At 41.6% G+C, this 22,931-nt stretch overlaps 1 protein-coding gene across 5 annotated transcripts in view; it reads right to left on the bottom strand.

Annotated features, from left to right (window-relative positions):
• nalcn (sodium leak channel, non-selective) overlaps window positions 1-22,931 on the bottom strand; it is a 333,104-nt gene that overhangs the window by 232,442 nt on the left and 77,731 nt on the right. The window lies entirely within an intron of this gene.

Here is a 22,931-nt window from a genome sequence, read left to right as displayed (position 1 = left end):
GGCGCTGGAGCGTCGGGCCCATACCCGGCCGTCGCCGGCAGCGAGACGCGCTTGGAGGTGCGCTCAGCGCGGCTCCCATATGATTGCGCACTGGTGTGCGTCCGGGTCGTGACAGCGTGGCACGCATTGAATGTCTGTGCTGCATTGGATCAGTCTCCTTTCTTTAACAGGCAAAAGCTTTATAACCTCACTAATGCCTTGCTTCGTCTATATTAGATATATAACAACGGGCGGGTGCGGTTCTGATTAAATGTTAGATCGGGTGGATGGCGGATGGTTGACGACTTTCTGATGCGGTTGCGGATGAAATAATTGCCTATCCGCGCATCTCTAATATATATATATATATAAAATAATTGACTTGGTGAATCCTAGCTGTAAATATACTCCTCCCCTCTTAACCACGCCCCGCCCCCAACCACGCCCCCCGCCCCCCGAAATCGGAGGTCTCAAGGTTGGCAAGTATGAGAAAAGTGCACTTGTAATTGGTGAGAAAATACTTATTTTAAGCTATTTTGGGGTTCATTGAGGTTAGCTTTGGAAAGTCTTGACAGGCCAAATTTTCTTGTTCTACTGGCAGATAATTCTGCTTAGTTCAAGTAAAATGCCCCTAACTTTTGTATTTTTTCTTTCTTGTTTTTGAACACTGATTTTCTGCGGTGTGTGCTACTAATTGTTTTCATTTAGCAGAAGCAAGTGAAAAAGTCTGTGATTGTTTGTTGCCAAATGTATTCTCTGTTAATTCACAGTACCATCAGTGCTACATCCAACACAACACTACTCAGCTGTGTTCATAAACGGAACGTAATTTACAGTTAATAATCACGTCATCTGGAGGGCTTAGATGTAATACCTGGAACGCTTCCCGCGGCTTCGACTGTATAATACGGGCCATGCGGGCCAACGGAGGCGAGGCTTTATGCAGACTGATGGCTTCTTCCTCCCGCGCCGTCTGTTCACTCAGACTGCCAAAGAGGACAAATGCTCTTTCTGCCTCCGCACGAGACAAGCGCGGCGGATGTCGGATGATGCCTGCCGGAGGACTGGGGCCGTGTTCTGCCAAGTAAAAACCTGTGACACTCACCTAATTCTATCTCTTCTATCTCTATCACCTACACTCATCAGACACTCACATTGCAATCCGCCTCCACAAGGTAATAGCATCAAATACCATGGCTGTTTGAAAATACCTGCCTTTATAAATCCTTCTCGGGTATAATCGACGTGGGCAGATCGGTAAATATTCTGAAATCCTGTTTCCACACTATTGTGGTATCAACAGAGGTGGGTAGTAACGCGCTACATTTACTCCGTTACATCTACTTGAGTAACTTTTGGTCATAAATTGTACTTCTAAGAGTAGTTTTAATGCAACATACTTTTACTTTTACTTGAGTATATTTATAGAGAAGAAACGCTACTTTTACTCCGTTACTTTTATCTACATTCAGCTAGCTACTCGCTACTAATTTTTATCGATCTGTTAATGCACGCTTTGTTTGTTTTGGTTTGTCAGACAGACCTTCATAGTGCCTGCGTTTCAACAAATACAGTCACTGGTGACGTTCACTCCGTTCCACCAATCAGATGCAGTCACTGGTGACGTTGGACCAATCAAACAGAGCCAGGCGGTCACATGACCTGACTTAAACAAGTTGAAAAACTTATTGGGGTGTTACCATTTAGTGGTCAATTGTACGGAATATATACTGTACAATCTACTAATAAAAGTTTCAATCAATCAATCAAAAGTGTGAAGGAAAAAAGACACGTTTTTATTTCAACCGTACATCCCGTCAAAAGCCTAAAGACTGACTGCACAGTTCCTGTCTTCACAATAAAAGTGCCGCTCCATGCGCCTGCGCTTTCAAAACAAGAGTCTCCGAAAGCCAGCGCAAACAAGCTAGCAAGCTACGGAGTTTGCCGCCAATGTATTTCTTGTAAAGTGTATAAAAACGAATATGGAAGCTGGACAAATAAGATGCCAAAAACCAACCACTTTAATGTGGTATTCAACAGAAAGGAGGAACTTTTTTTCTCCTCCATTTGAAAACGTGGACGCTATCAGCACTACTGTCTGATTCCAATCAATGCAAGTCATCAGAATCAGGTAATACACCAACTTATATTCTTGCCTTCATGAAAGAAAGGAATCTATATGTGTTAAACATGCATGTATATTCATTAAAACACCTTTAACATGTAAACAAAAACGGCAAAATAAATAAATATAAATTATATACTGTATATATATGTGTGTATATATATATATGATATGTGTGTGTATGTTACTCATCAGTTACTCAGTACTTGAGTAGTTTTTTCACAACATACGTTTTACTTTTACTCAAGTAAATATTTGGGTGACTACTCCTTACTTTTACTTGAGTAATAAATCTCTAAAGTAACAGTACTCTTACTTGAGTACAATTTCTGGCTACTCTACCCACCACTGGGTATCAAGCAAAAATAATGCTGACACAGTATGTACCATACATAATATAATTATAGCTGGGGCATTTATTTACCTGAAATGCAAAGTAGGGGTGTCCCGATTTGATATTGATATTGGATATCCATCACATATCAGCCAAAATTGGATTATATGGGCTTGCATCTCCGATATAACTGCTCTGATACAAGCAACCCTGCAGCGTGTTTACTTGTGTAAAACCAGTTAACAGATACATTTCCTCCTATCTTTTCTTGTATTTTAGTTTCGTCATTTACAAAAGGTAAACATGGTAGGCCCTAAGCAGACAAAAACACACAAGCTAGACATACAGAGTGTAAAAAAAAGGTCCTAAACTGAACATTTTAGCATTTGTTAATATAAACATGCATCAAATAATTATAGTTCCATTACTTACACATACAAAGTCTCCTATGCAGGTGTGTATTAGAAAGTATCCTGTAAAAAAACACACCCGCATAATTTTACTTACTGCGACATGAGCTTATGCTGATCAATTATTGAGGTTTCCAATAATCAATTACCACTCCACGTCAACTTAAAGACAACATAAGCCCACGATAGACTGTTAATAATAAATAGGTCAGTGTTTTTTCATGGCAACTACTAGAGATGTCCGATAAATGCTATAAAATGTAATATCGGAAATTATCGATATCGGTTTCAAAATTATCGGTATCGGTTTCAAAAAGTAAAATGTACGACTTTTTAAAAGGCCGCTGTGTACACGGACGTAGGGAGAAGTACAGAGCGCCGATAAACCTTATAGCAGGGGTGCTCATTACGTCGATCGCGAGCTACCGGTCGATCTCGGAGGGTGTGTCAGTCGATCACCAGCCAGGCATTGAAAAAATAGTCCTAAAAATGAGCGATCATAAATCTTCACTATGACGTCACTTTCGTCACTTGATTGACATTCACGGCACCCGAGGGTCTTCCGAGATGACGCTGGCTGCTGCCAGCTCATTAAAATTACCGACTGGAAGGCGAGAAACACTTTATTTCAACAGACTCTGGCGCCCGTACCTGTCGTCAAAACTCCAAAGACCGACTGCACAGTTGCACAATAAAAGCTCTGCTTCATCCTGCCTGCGCTACCAAAATAAGAGTCTCAGAAAGCTGGCGTGCACAAGCTAGCAAGCTACGGAGTTTGCCGACAATGTATTTCTTGTAAAGTGTATACAAAGGAGTACGGAAGCTGGACAAATAAGATGCCAAAAACCAACCACTTTCATGTGGTATTGGACAGAAAGGAGGACTTTTTTTCTCCTCCATTCGAAAATGCGGACGTCATCACCACTGTCTGATTCCAATCAATGCAAGTCATCACAATCAGGTAATACACCAACTTATATTCTTGTCTTCATGAAAGAAAGGAATCTATTTGTGTTAAACATGCTTGTATTATCTTTAACCACCTTTAAGTTGTTAACAATATTAACTATATGTGTTAAACATGCTTGTATTATCTTTAACCACCTTTAAGTTGTTAACAATATTAACTATGTGTTAAACATGCTTGTATTATCTTTAACCACCTTTAAGTTGTTAACAATATTAACTATATGTGTTAAACATGCTTGTTTTATCTTTAACCACCTTTAAGTTGTTAACAATATTACCTATTTGTGTTAAACATACTTGTATTATTTTTAAACACTTTTAACTTGTTAACAATATTAACTATATGTGTTAAACATGCTTGTATTATCTTTAACCACCTTTAACTTGTTAACAATATTAACTATATGTGTTAAACATGCTTGTTTTATCTTGAACCACCTTTAAGTTGTTAACAATATTACCTATTTGTGTTAAACATACTTGTATTATTTTTAAACACTTTTAACTTGTTAACAATATTAACTATATGTGTTAAACATGCTTGTATTATCTTTAACCACCTTTAACTTGTTAACAATATTAACTATATGTGTTAAACATGCTTGTAATATCTTTAACCACCTTTAAGTTGTTAACAATATTAACTATATGTGTTAAACATGCTTGTTTTATCTTTAACCACCTTTAAGTTGTTAACAATATTACCTATTTGTGTTAAACATGCTTGCATTATCTTTAAACACCTTTAACTTGTTAACAGTATTAACTATATGTATTAAACATGCTTGTATTATTTTTAAACACCTTTAACTTGTTAACAATATTAACTATGTGTTAAACATACTTGCATTATCTTTAAACACCTTTAACTTGTTAACAATATTAACTATATGTGTTAAACATACTTGCATTATCTTTAAACACCTTTAACTTGTTAACAATATTAACTATATGTGTTAAACATGCTTGTATTATCTTTAACCACCTTTAAGTTGTTAACAATATTAACTATATGTGTTAAACATGCTTGTTTTATCTTTAACCACCTTTAAGTTGTTAACAATATTACCTATTTGTGTTAAACATGCTTGTATTATTTTTAAACACCTTTAACTTGTTAACAATATTAACTATATGTGTTAAACATACTTGCATTATCTTTAAACACCTTTAACTTGTTAACAGTATTAACTATATGTATTAAACATACTTGTATTATCATTAAACACCTTTAATGTATTAACAATATTAACTATATGTGTTAAACATGCTTGTTTTATCTTTAACCACCTTTAAGTTGTTAACAATATTACCTATATGTGTTAAACATGCTTGTATTATCTTTAACCACCTTTAAGTTGTTAACAATATTACCTATTTGTGTTAAACATGCTTGTATTATTTTTAAACACCTTTAACTTGTTAACAATATTAACTATATGTGTTAAACATACTTGCATTATCTTTAAACACCTTTAACTTGTTAACAGTATTAACTATATGTATTAAACATACTTGTATTATCATTAAACACCTTTAATGTATTAACAATATTAACTATATGTGTTAAACATGCTTGCATTATCATTAAACACCTTTAACTTGTTAACAAAAACATATATTTCATAAATAAATAAATTATATATATGAATGAGGTAGATCTGTAGATTTGCGTGCCGGCCCAGTCACATAATATCTACGGCTTTTCACACACACAAGTGAATGCAAAGCATACTTGGTCAACAGCCATACAGGTCACACTGAGGGTGACCGTATAAACAACTTTAACACTGTTACAAATATGCGCCACACTGCGAACCCACACCAAACAAGAATGACAAACACATTTGGGGAGAACATCCGCACCGTAACACAACATAAACAAAACAGAACAAATACCCAGAACCCCTCGCAGCACTAACTCTTCCGGGACGCTACAATATACACCCCCCGCTACCCCGCACACTCCCCTCCCACCTCAGGGAGAGCATGTCCCAAATTACAAGCTGCTTTTTTGAGGCATGTTAAAAAAAAAATAATGCACTTTGTGACTTCAATAATAAATATGGCAGTGCCATGTTGGCATTTTTTTTTCCATAACTTGAGTTGATTTATTTTGTAAAACCTTGTTACATTGTTTAATGCATCCAGCGGGGCATCACGACAAAATTAGGCATGTGTTAATTCCCCAACTGTATATATCGGTATCGCTTGATATCGGAATCGGTAATTAAGAGTTGGACAATATCGGATATCAGCAAAAAACAATTATCGGACATCTCTACCAACTACTGTTCTCTGAGTATTTTCACTTGATCAAAACTTTTCTAACATTCCGCACTACAAAATAATATGAATATTTATGATTATTGCTCAAATCAAAATCGGTATTGGCTAATACTCAAGGCTCCAATATTGGTATCTTATCAGAAGTGAAACGTTGTATCAAGACACCCCATACCGTTGATGTAACACGGAGGTGTTATTTGGTAGCAGGCGATAGTTTGAGAGGGTGTTATTTCACAAATTTTATATGCAACTTTTATTTTTTACTTGAAGAATTATTTTGAGTGCTTGAGACAGTGGATAGGAAATGTTGAGCCAGCATTAATTGAGGTCGATAAATGTGCTCTACAGCCGTAGCTGTTAATGCCAAAGTTGTTTTTAATTTTTTTATTTCTCGCTAATTAAGGACCACAGTGGTTATTTGCTTTTTGTGAACCACACCGCTGCGACGAAAGCAAACTCTGTGGTTAACTGAATAAAGACATTAATTGAAACATTTTTAAACTACACGATTAAGGCATTCATTTACAAACCCCGTTTCCATATGAGTTGGGAAATTGTGTTGGATGTAAATATAAACGGAATACAATTGAATGCACTACAAAGACAACATATTTGATGTTCAAACTCATAAACTTTATATTTTTTTGCAAATAATAATTAACTTAGAATTTCATGGCTGCAACACGTGCCAAAGTAGTTGGGAAAGGGCATGTTCACCACTGTGTTACATGGCCTTTTCTTTTAACAACACTCAATAAACCTCAGGAAACTAATTGTTGAAGCTTTGAAAGTGGAATTCTTTCCCATTCTTGTTTTATGTAGAGCTTCAGTCGTTCAACAGTTCCGGGGTCTCCGCTGTCATATTTTACGCTTCATAATGCGCCACACATTTTCGATGGGAGACAGGTCTGGACTGCAGGCGGGCCAGAAAAGTACGCGCACTTTTTTTTTACGAAGCCACGCTGTTAAAGTTAAAGTTAAAGTACCAATGATTGTCACACACACACTAGGTGTGGCGAAATTATTCTCTGCATTTAACCCATCACCCTTGATCACCCCCTGGGAGGTGAGGGGAGCAGTGGGCAGCAGCGGTGGCCGCGCCCGGGAATCATTTTTGGTGATTTAACCCCCAATTCCAACCCTTGATACTGAGTGCCAAGCAGGGAGGTAATGGGTCCCATTTTTATAGTCTTTGGTATGACTCGGCCGGGGTTTGAACCCACAACCTACCGATCTCAGGGCGGACACTCTAACCACTAGGCCCCTGAGTAGGTCCACTAGGCCACTGAGTAGGTAACACGTGCTGAATGTGGCTTGGCATTGTCTTGCTGAAATAAGCAGGGGCGTCCATGAAAAAGACGGCGCTTAGATGGCAGCATATGTTGCTCCAAAACCTGTATGTGCCTTTCAGCATTAATGGTGCCTTCACAGATGTGTAGGTTACCCATGCTTTGGGCACTAATGCACCCCCATACCATCACACATGCTGGCTTTTGAACTTTGCGTCAATAACAGTCTGGATGGTTCGCTTCGACACGATGTCGAATATTTCCAAAAACAATTTGAAATGTGGACTCGTCAGACCACAGAACACTTTTCCACTTTGCATGAGTTCATCTTAGATGATCTCGGGCCCAGAGAGGCCGGCGGCGTTTCTGGATGTTGTTGATAAATGGCTTTCGCTTTGCATAGTAGAGCTTTAACTTGCACTTACAGATGTAGCGACCAACTGTATTTAGTGACAGTGGTTTTCTGAAGTGTTCCTGAGCCCATGTGGTGATATCCTTTAGAGATTGATGTCGGTTTTTGATACAGTGCCGTCTGAGGGATCGAAGGTCACGGTCATTCAATGTTGGTTTCCGGCCATGCCGCTTACGTGGAGTGATTTCTCCAGATTCTCTGAACCTTTTGATGATATTTTGGACCGTAGATGTTGAAATCCCTAAATTTCTTGCAATTGCACTTTGAGAAACGTTGTTCTTAAACTGTTTGACTATTTGCTCACGCAGTTGTGGACAAAGGGGTGTACCTCGCCCCCATCCTTTCTTGTGAATGACTGAGCATTTTTTGGGAAGCTGTTTTCATACCCAATCATGGCACCCACCTGTTCCCAATTAGCCTGCACACCTGTGGGATGTTCCAAATAAGTGTTTGATGAGCATTCCTCAACTTTATCAGTATTTATTGCCACCTTTCCCAACTTCTTTGTCACGTGTTGCTGGCATCAAATTCTAAAGTTAATGATTATTTGCCAAAAAAAAAAAATGTTTATCAGTTTGAACATCAAATATGTTGTCTTTGTAGCATATTCAACTGAATATGGGTTGAAAATGATTTGCAAATCATTGTATTCCGTTTATATTTACATCTAACACAATTTCCGGGGTTTGTACATTATTTTATTACTTCCGAACGACGTCTCGACAAGGAAGGACACTGCTGTTTCCCTTCGCCGTCAGCCTGATCCAAACGGTTGTGCTTTAGAGATAAACTGAACACAGCTTGCAGCTGGACCTCTGTTGATAGCGGCTGGGGGCAAAAAGGCCGGCCTCCCGCTGTGAGAGACTGCCAATAGAGTGCATGGCGTCAACAATGCAGGTCCACAGGCGCACACACACACACACATATATACATAATCAGAGGTGGGTAGTAACGCGCTACATTTACTCCGTTACATCTACTTGAGTAACTTTTGGGATAAATTGTACTTCTAAGAGTAGTTTTAATGCAACATACTTTTACTTTTACTTGAGTATATTTATAGAGAAGAAACGCTACTTTTACTCCGCTACTTTTATCTACATTCAGCTCGCTACTCGCTACTAATTTTTATCGATCTGTTAATGCACGCTTTGTTTGTTTTGGTCCGTCAGACAGACCTTCATAGTGCCTGCGTTTCAACAAATACAGACACTGGTGACGTTCACTCCGTTCCACCAATCAGATGCAGTCACTGGTGACGTTGGACCAATCAAACAGAGCCAGGCGGTCACATGACCTGACTTAAACAAGTTGAAAAACGTATTGGGGTGTTACCATTTAGTGGTCAATTGTACGGAATATGTACTGTACTGTGCAATCTACTAATAAAAGTTCCAATCAATCAATCAAAAGTGTGAAGGAAAAAAGACCCTTTATTTATTTCAACCGTACATCCCGTCAAAAGCCTAAAGACTGACTGCACAGTTCCTGTCTTCACAATAAAAGTGCCGCTCCATCGCACCTGCGCTTTCAAAACAAGAGTCTCCGAAAGCCAGCGCAAACAAGCTAGCAAGCTACGGCGTTTGCCGCCAATGTATTTCTTGTAAAGTGTATAAAAACGAATATGGAAGCTGGACAAATAAGATGCCAAAAACCAACCACTTTCATGTGGTATTAGACAGAAAGGAGGAACTTTTTTTCTCCTCCATTTGAAAACGTGGACGTTATCATCACTACTGTCTGATTACAATCAATGCAAGTCATCAGAATCAGGTAATACACCAACTTATATTCTTGTCTTCATGAAAGAAAGGAATCTATATGTGTTAAACATGCATGTATATTCATTAAAACACCTTTAACATGTAAACAAAAACGGCAAAATAAATAAATATAAATTATATACTGTATATATATATATATATATATATATATATGTATATATATATAAATGTGTGTATATATATATATATATATATATGTATATATATATAAATGTGTGTATATATATATATATATATATATATATGTGTGTGTGTATATATATATATATGTGTGTATGTATATATATATATATATATATATATATATATATATATATATATATATATGTGTGTGTGTATATATATATATATATATATATATATACACACACACATATATATATATATATATATATATATATATATATATATATATATATATATATATATATATATATGTGTGTGTGTATATATATATATATATATATATATATATATATATATATATATATATATATATATATATATATATATATATATATATGATATGTGTGTGTATGTTACTCATCAGTTACTCAGTACTTGAGTAGTTTTTTCACAACATACTTTTTACTTTTACTCAAGTAAATATTTGGGTGACTACTCCTTACTTTTACTTGAGTAATAAATCTCTAAAGTAATAGTACTCTTACTTGAGTACAATTTCTGGCTACTCTACCCACCTCTGTACATACATATGGGGTGAAAAGCACATTTAAAAATAGAGGAACGTGACGGGGAAATATGCAGTGTGTGTCCTCCTCCCTCCATCCCCATCATCACATAGAGGGAGGATTTAGATAGAGGGATAACCAGAGGGATAAACACGGCTGACTCCCCTCTGAGCCTTTTGCTCCATTAAATGTATCACCGGGGGCAGCCTGCTCTCATGGGAATTTAGTGGAAAAGCCTGTAAAAAGTGAAGCGATATACGTTAGGTTCAAATAGAAGGTTTTTCTAGCAACGCGCTCGTCACTGCACCTGTGCGGATGCTTAAACCCCGGCGGCGAAACACTCCAGAACAATTTGATGACAGCGGGAAAAAGAGACAAAAAGGTGCTCGTGTGTGGCACATTTCAAAAGGAGTCTACAATTTGTGACAGCCTGAATGTAGTGCTATGTAGCCTGGGCAAGTTAAGGCCCGGGGGCCACATGCGGCCCGTTAAGCTTTTCAATCTGGCCCGCCGGACATTCCCAAATCATTTATTTAGATCTTTAAGATGGAAAATGTAGCTGCCATTATGATGTGCAGTGATGTTTTCTAATGACCTTTAACTATACTAAGTCATACTTGCCAACCTTGAGACCTCCAATTTCGGGAGGTGGGGGGTGGGGCTGGGGGGCGTGGTCGGTGGTGGGGCGGGGTGTGGTTAAGAGGGGAGGAGTATATTGACAGCTAGAATTCACCATGTCAGGTATTTCATACATATACATATATATATATATATATATATATATATATATATATATATATATATATATATTAGAGATGCGCGGTTTGCGGGCACAACCGCGGAGTCCGCGGATTATCCGCGGATCGGGCGGATGAAATTAAAAAAAATTAGATTTTATCCGCGGGTCGGGCCGGGTCGGGCGGTTGAAATAAAAAAAAATTAGATTTTAAATAGATTCAGGCGGGTGGCAGTTAAACCAATTCGGAAATATATATACATAGTTAAATGTTGTTACCCACATACGAAAAACGAGCAGGCACCTGCAGCATATGCCACAACAGAAGAAAAAAAAAAAAGAGATGTACACTTTTACGGAGCGGAGAAGGGACGCCTCGCCGGGGTCCGGGACCGAGGCCCCTTCCCCCGAGAGGGCCCCACCGGGAGCCGTAGCTGAGGCGATCCGCGAGAAGGGCCCGACGCACGTCCAGGGTCACCACCGCGCCCACCGCACCGACACCCCGCCTCGTCCGCCTTCGCCGCGGCCGGCGTCACGCGCAGCAGGTAAGCAGCTTACCTGCCCGCCACCCCCGTGGCCGGGGGCTCGTAACAGGGGTCACTCCGCGCGCTCCGCCCGCGCAGCTTACCTGCCCGCCACCCCAGTTGCCGGGGGCGCGTAACAGGGGTTACTCCGCGCGCAATGCGCTCACGAAAGGGGTGGGGCTCACCCTGGTTGATATAGACAGCAGGACGGTGGCCATGGAAGTCGAAACCCGCTAAGGAGTGTGTAACAACCCACCTGCCGAATCAACTAGCCCTGAAAATGGATGGCGCTGGTGCGTCGGGCCCATATACCCGGCCGTCGCCGGCAGCGAGACGCGCTTGGAGGTGCGCTCAGCGCGGCTCCCATATGATTGCGCACTGGTGTGCGTCTGGGTCGTGACAGCGTGGCACGCGAATGTCTGTGCTGCATTGGATCAGTCTCCTTTCTTTAACAGGCAAAAGCTTTATAACCTCACTAATGCCTTGCATCGTCTATATTAGATATATAACAACGGGCGGGTGCGGGCGGGTGCGGTTCTGATCAAATGTTACATCGGGTGGATGGCGGATGGTTGACAACTTTCTGATGCGGGGTTGCGGATGAAATAATTGCCTATCCGCGCATCTCTAATATATTGGGGATAAGTTGATTGGCAACACTAAATTGGCCCTAGTGTGTGGATGTGAGTGTGAATGTTGTCTGTCTATCTGTGTTGGCCCTGTGATGAGGTGGCGACTTGTACAGGGTGTACCCCGCCTTCCGCCCGATTGTAGCTGAGATAGGCTCCAGCGCCCCCCGCGACCCCAAAGGGAATAAGCGGTAGAAAATGGATGGATGGATGGATGGATATATATATATATATATATATATATATATATATCCTGAAAATATGCAAACAAAACTGTGTTTAGATAATTGATACTTCAAACTTGCATAAATAAGTATTAAGGAATATAACATAACTTGGCTTCTGAGAGCTTCAAAATGTAATGAATAAAATGCTAAAGTTGTTGATAAACAAGCAATTATTTTAATAATTAAATATGGTCATTTTAAATGAATTATTATGATAATTTAAAATTAATTATTTCAAATATGTTTATTTTAATGTATAATTCTATGGCTGGATGTAATAAGGAGTCAGGAAAAAATACAAATAAAAATACAATTAATTTTGATGTTTTTAGCAAAATAGAGTAAAAATGTATTTCGTTTTTTTTTTTAATTAATAAATATATTTATTTTTAGGTAAGATAAACATAATAATACAATTTATCTCTAGTCTGGATGATTTACTTCTTGTCACCCTGTTGTCCTCCCGTCGTGAAAAAAGGCTGTCCTCACTCAGGTCCGCATGGAGCTGGAGGGGGCGTGGCCTCCAGCTCCGGCTGAAAATCGGGAGATTTTCGGGAGAATATTTGTCCCGGGAGGTTTTCGGGAGAGGCGCTGAATTTCGGGAGTCTCCCGGAAAATTCGGGAGGGTTGGCAAGTATGTACTAAGTATTTCAATGGTTGGAATATGCGAAGTTGCATGATATACTAGTTACTATGGTCATCTAATTAGTTACTATGGTCATGTAATTAGTTACTATGGTCATCTAATTAGTTACTATGGTAATCTAAATCACAGCAGCTCAGACGAGGCACCAAGCAGTGTGGGTGGGGAGCGTTTCCACAGAGTGTTTTCAGAGCAGCCAGCCTGAAATTTAAGATTCAATGAGATTTTTACAACAAAGTTCTAAAGTTTAGTGATGTATCAGATTGTAGGTGTTTTTTTTTTTTTTAGCCTTCACATTCATATTTCTCTGCGTTTGTTGCGTTTCGCTTGATTGTAAAATATGTCGATCGAGAGGGGGTGTGACGTTCATATGTTGTCAATATTCAGTGTTTTATCGTTCTACTTAATATTGTAAATCCCACATTTTTTATTTTCATGTACATTCTGGGTGTCTCATTCAGTAAAAAAAATTTAAATTTCATTCCGTTTTTTCAGGCGGTCTGTCATAACGTTTTTAGCTTTTGAATTAGACATTATTGTGAGGTTTTGTACAAGTGTTCCTAAAAATAGATATACCGGCCCCCAGACACATTTTCTCTCTAAATTTGGCCCCCCCGAGTCAAAATAATTGCCCAGGCCTGCTCCAAAGGATAACTATAAAAAATTGACGATGGGTTGTGTCGGAGGCAGATATTTACATATATCCGAATTTAAGTGTTACTTCTTTTTATTTCATAACCATATTACAAAACAGCTAGTGTTTTTCTTCCAATTGTGGTCTTTTGGTTGTCTGCAAAACTGTGTGCTTAACCTTGAATGAGGAATGTTAGAGAGAGAGAGATAATGGACATTTGTTTTGGCTAGAGAGACAGGACTGCCAGGGACTTAAGGGGGGAAGAGGGTGTTTCGGGGGGCAGACCATCTTAGCGGCGCAATTGAATGTTCTATGCTGGACTGGTCTGAATGTATATCTGCAAAGCTTTGCAAATATATTACAAAATACCTATTCTGTCTCTGGTGGTTTTTCAACTCAGCTTTAAGTGTCGTAAAGAGCTTGGGAGCGACTTGTGACTTGAATTCCCTGGGAGGAACAACTGGTCCAAAACGCAACAGTTGTGATCAGAATATTTGGAAAACATGCTAGCATACATGTAATACCGATATCCTCACAGTTGTACAATTATTTGACAAATGACCAATGATTTATAGGCAATTACTTGGCAAGTGCCTCTGCCCCTTTTTAAAAAAAAAAAAATTATGATAAAATTTTGCACACATGTGCTTATCAGTCCCGAAATGTGTCTACCAGATAAAGTGGTGATTCAGCTAAGCACCTAAAAGTTACAAAGACGTTGTGAAGAGCACATTGATAAAAAAAAATGCAACACAATAGCGGTACATTTTCACCCTTTTGTGCAGCGTTTCAGGAGTTAAAAGGTTAACTCACCCGAACACACCTTCGAACCAGGTGCCAACTTTCAATCAATCAATCAATCAATCAATGTTTATTTATATAGCCCTAAATCACAAGTGTCTCAAAGGGCTGCACAAGCCACAACGACATCCTCGGTACAAAGCCCACATAAGGGCAAGGAAAAACTCACCCCAGTGGGACGTCGATGTGAATGACTATGAGAAACCTTGGAGAGGACCGCATATGTGGGTAACCCCCCCCCTCTAGGGGAGACCGAATGCAATGGATGTCGAGTGGGTCTGACATAATATTGTGAGAGTCCAGTCCATAGTGGATCCAACATAATAGTAAGAGTCCAGTCCATAGTGGGGCCAGCAGGACACCATCCCGAGCGGAGACGGGTCATTTACTTTATACCTAGCCTTCTTGCTGGACTGACCATGTAAGCCACGCCCCACTAATTCATCCTCACTCAACAAAAGGATAACGCTACGTTGTAAAAGCAGTGCGTAAAAGCGTATGGTTTCACTCACCGGTTTAACTGCAATAGGATCCATTTTAAAATGATCTACTCAAAAGTGTATTTTAAGTTTGTGCACGCGCAAACGGCATGTGTGCGCCACACACGTAATTAAAAGCCTGAAACACAGGCATCTTATTCGTGGTTGCCATCATAAAATGGCAACCAAGGTCTTAATAAAATTAAACAATGGATGTCCGCTAACTTCTTGCAACTCAACGCCAAGAAAACGGAAATGCTGATTATCGGTCCTGCTAAACACCGACATTTATTTAATAATACCACCTTAACATTTGACAACCAAACAATTACACAAGGCGAATCAGTAAAGAATCTGGGTATTATCTTCCACCCAACTCTCTCCTTTGAGTCACACATTAAGAGTGTTACTAAAACGGCCTTCTTTCATCTCCGTAATATCGCTAAAATTCGTTCTATTTTATCCACTAGCGACGCTGAGATCATTATTCATGCGTTCGTTACGTCTCGTCTCGACTACTGTAACGTATTATTTTCGGGTCTCCCTATGTCTAGCATTAAAAGATTACAGTTGGTACAAAATGCGGCTGCTAGACTTTTGACAAGAACAAGAAAGTTTGATCATATTACGCCTATACTGTATTTACCTTTATATACATATATACATATATATATACCTATACTGGCTCACCTGCACTGGCTTCCTGTGCACTTAAGATGTGACTTTAAGGTTCTACTACTTACGTATAAAATACTACACGGTCTAGCTCCGTCCTATCTTGTCCATTGTATTGTACCATATGTCCCGGCAAGAAATCTGCGTTCAAAAAACTCCGGCTTATTAGTGATTCCCAGAGCCCAAAAAAAGTCTGCGGGCTATAGAGCGTTTTCTATTGGGGCTCCAGTACTATGGAATGCCCTCCCGGTAACAATTAGAGATGCTACCTCAGTAGAAGCATTTAAGTCCCATCTTAAAACTCATTTGTATACTCTAGCCTTTAAATAGACCCCCCTTTTAGACCAGTTGATCTGCCGTTTCTTTTCTTTTCTCTTCTGCTCCCTCTTCCTTGTGGGGGGGGCACAGGTCCGGTGGCCATGGATGAAGTGCTGGCTGTCCAGAGTCGGGACCCGGGGTGGACCGCTCGCCTGTGCATCGGCTGGGAACATCTCTGCGCTGCTGACCCGTCTCCGCTCGGGATGGTGTCCTGATGGCCCCACTATGGACTGGACTCTTACTATTATGTTGGATCCACTATGGACTGGACTCTCACAATATTATGTCAGACCCACTCGACATCCATTGCATTCGGTCTCCCCTAGAGGGGGTGGGGGGTTACCCACATATGCGGTCCTCTCCAAGGTTTCTCATAGTCATTCACATCAACGTCCCACTGGGGTGAGTTTTTCCTTGCCCTTATGTGGGCTTTGTACCGAGGATGTCGTTGTGGCTTGTGCAGCCCTTTGAGACACTTGTGATTTAGGGCTATATAAATAAACATTGATTGATTGATTGATTGATTGATCAAAAAGGTCAACCAACGAACAGATTTCTCTACAGAATCTCCTCTCTGGTCAATAAAAGCACCTTGAAGATTCTAGCGGGAACTCTCGTTCAACCCTTTTTCGATTACGCATGCACCTCCTGGTACTCTAGCACCTCCAAAACCCTCAAATCTAGACTCCAAACATCCCAGAACAAGCTAGTCAGGTTACTTCTAGACCTCCACCCCAGATCCCACCTCACTCCTACACACTTCTCCAAAGGATGGACAGAGTAAAACAACTTGCACCGAGCCCAGTCTATAAAATTCGCTACACCTCCCTGATACCGAAGTACATGTCAAACTACTTCCATAACGTAAATGACCGCCATAACCACAACACCAGGGGGAGCTCCACTAACCACGTTAAACCCAGATTCCGATCTAACAAAGGTCTTAACTCATTCTGCTTCTATGCCACATCAATATGGAATGCACTCCCAACAGGTGTAAAAGAAAGGGCATCTCTATCCTCCTTCAAAACCGCACTAAAAGCACACCTCCAGGCAACTACAACCCTAGACTAACACCCTCCCTTCCACATCCCCGGATTGTAAATAATCAAATGTAAATAATCAAATGTATATACTTGTTCTTATGCTTTCTGAACTCACTATGTTCACTGCTCGCTGTACATATCCTATGAAGTCAGACCTACACTGTTTCAATGTCCATTTCTCAGATGATATAATTGTCGATGACTGAAGTGCCGCCAAGGCTGCCCTTTGTCACCGATTCTGTTCATAACTTTTATGGACAGAATTTCTAGGCGCAGTCAAGGCGTTGAGGGGATCTGGTTTGGTGGCTGCAGGATTAGGTCTCTGCTTTTTGCAGATGATGTGGTCCTGATGGCTTCATCTGGCCAGGATCTTCAGCTCTCGCTGGATCGGTTCGCAGCCGAGTGTGAAGCGACTGGGATGAGAATCAGCACCTCCAAGTCCGAGTCCATGGTTCTCGCCCGGAAAAGGGTGGAGTGCCATCTCCGGGTTGGGGATGAGACCCTGCCCCAAGTGGAGGAGTTCAAGTACCTCGGAGTCTTGTTCACGAGTGAGGGAAGAGTGGATCGTGAGATCGACAGGCGGATCGGTGCGGCATCTTCAGTAATGCGGACGCTGTATCGATCCGTTGTGGTGAAGAAGGAGCTGAGCCGGAAGGCAGAGCTCTCAATTTACCGGTCGATCTACGTTCCCATCCTCACCTATGGTCATGAGCTTTGGGTTATGACCGAAAGGACAAGATCACGGGTACAAGCGGCCCAAATTAGTTTCCTCCGCCGGGTGGCGGGGCTCTCCCTTAGAGATAGGGTGAGAAGCTCTGCCATCCGGGAGGAGCTCAAAGTAAAGCCGCTGCTCCTCCACATCGAGAGGAGCCAGATGAGGTGGTTCGGGCATCTGGTCAGGATGCCACCCGAACGCCTCCCTAGGGAGGTGTTTAGGGCACGTCCAACCGGTAGGAGGCCACGGGGAAGACCCAGGACACGTTGGGAAGACTATGTCTCCCGACTGGCCTGGGAACGCCTCGGGATCCCCCGGGAGGAGCTGGACGAAGTGGCTGGGGAGAGGGAAGTCTGGGCTTCCCTGCTTAGGCTGCTGCCCCCGCGACCCGACCTCGGATAAGCGGAAGAAGATGGATGGATGGATGGATGGATGCTCTGTGACATCTGCTGTTGACCTCTTGGCCAGGTCACCCTTGTGAAAGAGATCTTGATCTCAATGGGTTTCTTATCTGGTTAACTAAAGGTTCTAAAGAGACGCTTGGGTCCACTCCCCTTTTCTTTGCAAGGAATATGAGTCATTCTTCATCTACAACAGGAATATAACAAGATTCTATCAGTCCGCATCCTATTGACAGCAGAATTTGTACAGTAAGTGATGTTTTATTAAGTTTGTTAGCTCTTATAAAGTTAGTAGAAATATGTGGGGGGGAAAGCGAACGTTGTGATGCGTTTTTGAAATTAAAGTGTATGCTTAAAATGATCAAAATACGTAAATATTTAATGTTATTATAAATGTGCCTGTTACGACATTACAACATGTATATAAAATCTTAATGGAGGTGTTTGGATGTTTTTATTAAAGGCTTTATATGCAGAATAAAAGCACAATTTTGATCGCATTTATTTACTGGTTAGAATGCATAAAAAAAAAAATACATACGTTGTCATGTCTTAATGTAATGTTTGTGAACCGTAGGCCAAATTCCCAAATAAGTGCAGTTCCCCTTTAAATGTGCTATGATTAAAGAAAAAGTCACTGAAAGGATTGGAGACGTCCCCAGAAACTTGAAAAATTCTCAACGTAGTACATTGTACAATTGAAAAATTTTGCAAAATGATATAAGAAAAATATATGTTATTAGTAATCAATAACACTACAGATTTGTTTTTAAATGTATGTAACGTATTTTTCCGGAGTATAAGTCGCTCCGGAGTATAAGTCGCACCGGGCGAAAACGCATAATAAAGAAGGAAAAAAACATATATAAGTCGCACTGGAGTATAAGTCGCATTTTTTGGGGGAAATGTATTTGATAAAAGCCAACAGCAAGAATAGACATTTGAAAGGCAATTTAAAATAAATAAAGAATAGTGAACAACAGGCTGAATAAGTGTACGTTATATGAGGCATAAATAACCAACTGGTATGTTAACGTAACATATTATGGTAAGAGTCATTCAAATAACTATAACATATAGAACATGCTATACGTTTACCAAACAATCTGTCACTCCTAATCGCTAAATCCCATGAAATCTTATACGTCTAGTATGGCGTCACATTAGTGCCAAAAATCCGAGCGCATAAAAACTGTTATCGCGCGCTGACTCTCCACTTCGTGCGCGCGCGCGACACCCTTTTGCGCGCGCGCGACACCATTTTGCGCGCGCGGTGCCTTTTTGCGCGCGCGCGCGACGTCTTTCTGCGCGCTCTCTGTGTACTCCTGGCATCTCTCTCGCGCTGTCATGTTTCTTTTTGGCACTTTGGGGGCAGGTATGCTTAGACGGCCCCTCCTTTCTGATTGGCTGTGAGCATTTTTCATATGACCAATCATTCTCCAGCGTAGCAACGTTGTAGCCATCTTACCTCGGACATCTAGCCTCAATCATTACATTGATGTCAATGGTACATGTACTAATTAAATTACCATAACTTTCTCGATTTTCGACCAATTTACAAACGGTTTGCCTTGTTACAAATCTTATTACATGTAGATATGACATAGGATGCTGTACCTGTTGAAATTACCTCTTTCGCTTTAAAAAAAAAAAAGACTTAATTGTGCAACATAGTTGCGTAGGGTCAGTGTTACTCAGTTCTCTGATTATTTTAAACTGTTTCAGAATACATTATTAAAAGCTATTTTTAACATTTTAAAAACAAAAGTCAAAGATTATTTCATTATATGGCTGAATCAAAAGAAATTCCATAAATTAGAAAACAAATGGTCAGGAAGAAGTGAAAATATAAAATAATGTTATTGCTGGTGGACCAGTTCTGGCTGAAAGATGTGATTATGGTGTTTGTTGTCTTATTACTTATTTGGGTCACATTTTGTATTACCCTGTATTGTGTTTATGTGGTATGAAATAACCTTCATCAGCGCGCGACATTTGTTTATCCACTTCTTCCTCCGTAAATCTTGATACATATTGACGATGACCCGCCCTGCTATACTTCTGATTGGCTCTGAGCATTTTTCAGCATTTTTCGCCTGACCAATCAGAAAGAAGGGGCCGTCCAAGCATACCCGCCCCCAAAGTGCCAAAAAGAAACATGACAGCGCGAGGAGAGATGCCAGAAGCACACATTTAAGTCCCATCTTAAAACTCATTTGTATACTCTAGCCTTTAAATAGACCCCCTGTTAGACCAGTTGATCTGCCGTTTCTTTTCTTTTCTCCTCTGCTCCCCTTTTCCTTGAGGGGGGAGGGGCACAGGTCCGGTGGCCATGGATGAAGTGCTGGCTGTCCAGAGTTGGGACCCCGGGTGGACCGCTCGCCTGTGCATCGGCTGGGAACATCTCTGCGCTGCTGACCCGTCTCCGCTCGGGATGGTGTCCTGCTGGCCCCACTATGGACTGGACTCTTACTTACTATTATGTTGGATCCACTATGGACTGGACTCTTACTATTATGTTGGATCCACTATGGACTGGACTCTCACAATATTATGTCAGACCCACTCGACATCCATTGCTTTCGGTCTCCCCTAGAGGGGGGGGGTTACCCACATATGCGGTCCTCTCCAAGGTTTCTCATAGTCATTCACATCGACGTCCCACTGGGGTGAGTTTTTCCTTGCCCGTATGTGGGCTTTGTACCGAGGATGTCGTTGTGGCTTGTGCAGCCCTTTGAGACACTTGTGATTTAGGGCTATATAAATAAACATTGATTGATTGATTGATTGATACACAGAGAGCGCGCAAAAGGGTGTCGCGCGCGCACGAAGTGGAGAATCAGCGCGCGATAACAGTTTTTATGCGCTCGGATTTTTGGCACTAATGTGACGCCATAGTCTAGTCTCTTACGTGAAAGAGCTAAATAATATTATTTTATATTTTACGCTAATGTGTTAATCATTTCACACATAAGTCGCTCCTGAGTATAAGTCGCACCCCCGGCCAAAAACGGAAAAAAAACTGACTTATAGTCCGAAAAATACGGTATGACATTTTTTTTAGCCTTTTTAAAAGACAATACATTTCATCGCCGCAGAATATGCAAATTATATGGTGATGTCATATTGACCACTCCTCCATTGCAACAAGTACGTTGGCAATCTGGGGGAAACCCTGATATTCAAGTCTTTGGTGGTGTTTTATATATTTTTTGGTTTAAAAAAATACTGCACCTTTAGTTGCTTTACATCCATCCATTCCATCCATCTTCTTCCGCTTATCCGAGGTCGGGTCGCGGGGGCAGCAACCTAAGCAGGGAAGCCCAGACTTCCCTCTCCCCAGCCACTTCGTCCAGCTCTTCCTGTGGAACCCCGAGGCGTTCCCAGGACAGCCGGGAGACATAGTCTTCCCAACGTGTCCTGGGTCTTCCCCGCGGCCTCCTACCGGTCGGACGTGCCCTAAACACCTCCCTAGGGAGGCGTTCGGATGGCATCCTGACCAGATGCCCGAACCACCTCATCTGGCTCCTCTCAATGTGGAGGAGCAGCGGCTTTACTTTGAGCTCCTCCCGGATGGCAGAGCTTCTCACCCTATCTCTAAGGGAGAGCCCCGCCACCCGGCGGAGGAAACTCATTTCGGTCGCTTGTACCCGTGATCTTGTCCTTTCGGTCATAACCCAAAGCTCATGACGATAGGTGAGGATGGGAACGTAGATCGACCGGTAAATTGAGAGCTTTGCCTTCCGGCTCAGCTCCTTCTTCACCACAACGGATCGATACAGCGTCCGCATTACTGAAGACGCCGCACCGATCCGCCTGTCGATCTCACGATCCACTCTTCCCTCACTCGTGAACAAGACTCCGAGGTACTTGAACTCCTCCACTTGGGGCAAGATCTCCTCCCCAACCCGGAGATGGCACTCCACCCTTTTCCGGGCGAGAACCATGGACTCGGACTTGGAGGTGCTGATTCTCATCCCAGTCGCTTCACACTCGGCTGCGAACCGATCCAGTGAGAGCTGAAGATCCTGGCCAGATGAAGCCATCAGGACCACATCATCTGCAAAAAGCAGAGACCTAATCCTGCAGCCACCAAACCAGATCCCCTCAACGCCTTGACTGCGCCTAGAAATTCTGTCCATAAAAGTTATGAACAGAATGTGTGACAAAGGGCAGCCTTGGCGGAGTCCAACCCTCACTGGAAAAGTGTCCGACTTACTGCCGGCAATGCGGACCAAGCTCTGGCACCGAGCATACAGGGAGCGGACCGCCACAATCAGACAGTCCGATACCCCATACTCTCTGAGCACTCCCCACAGGACTTCCCGAGGGACACGGTCGAATGCCTTCTCCAAGTCCACAAAACACATGTAGACTGGTTGGGCAAACTCCCATGCACCCTCAAGGACCCTGCCGAGAGTATAGAGCTGGTCCACAGTTCCACGACCAGGACGAAAACCACACTGTTCCTCCTGAATCCGAGGTTCGACTATCCGGCGTAGCCTCCTCTCCAGTACACCTGAATAGACCTTACCGGGAAGGCTGAGGAGTGTGATCCCACGATAGTTAGAACACACCCTCCGGTTCCCCTTCTTAAAGAGAGGAACCACCACCCCGGTCTGCCAATCCAGAGGTACCGCCCCCGATGTCCACGCGATGCTGCTTTACATTGGATGAAATAATAGGTTACAATCCCAAGAAGTCAGCCGTCTGCTAACAATGTCATCTTTTTGATGAATGAGGGAAATCTCCTATTCCCCGCAAACCCTCGCCAAGGGAGCTATGGACTTTGCTTTGTCACCCATAACAGAAGGCAGCAG

This window comes from Nerophis lumbriciformis, linkage group LG13 (genome assembly GCF_033978685.3).
Source record: "Nerophis lumbriciformis linkage group LG13, RoL_Nlum_v2.1, whole genome shotgun sequence".
NCBI classification, from domain to species: Eukaryota; Metazoa; Chordata; class Actinopteri; order Syngnathiformes; family Syngnathidae; genus Nerophis; species Nerophis lumbriciformis.
The sequence above is the reverse complement of the archived record's forward strand: the minus strand, read 5'-3'. Positions and strand labels throughout refer to the sequence as shown.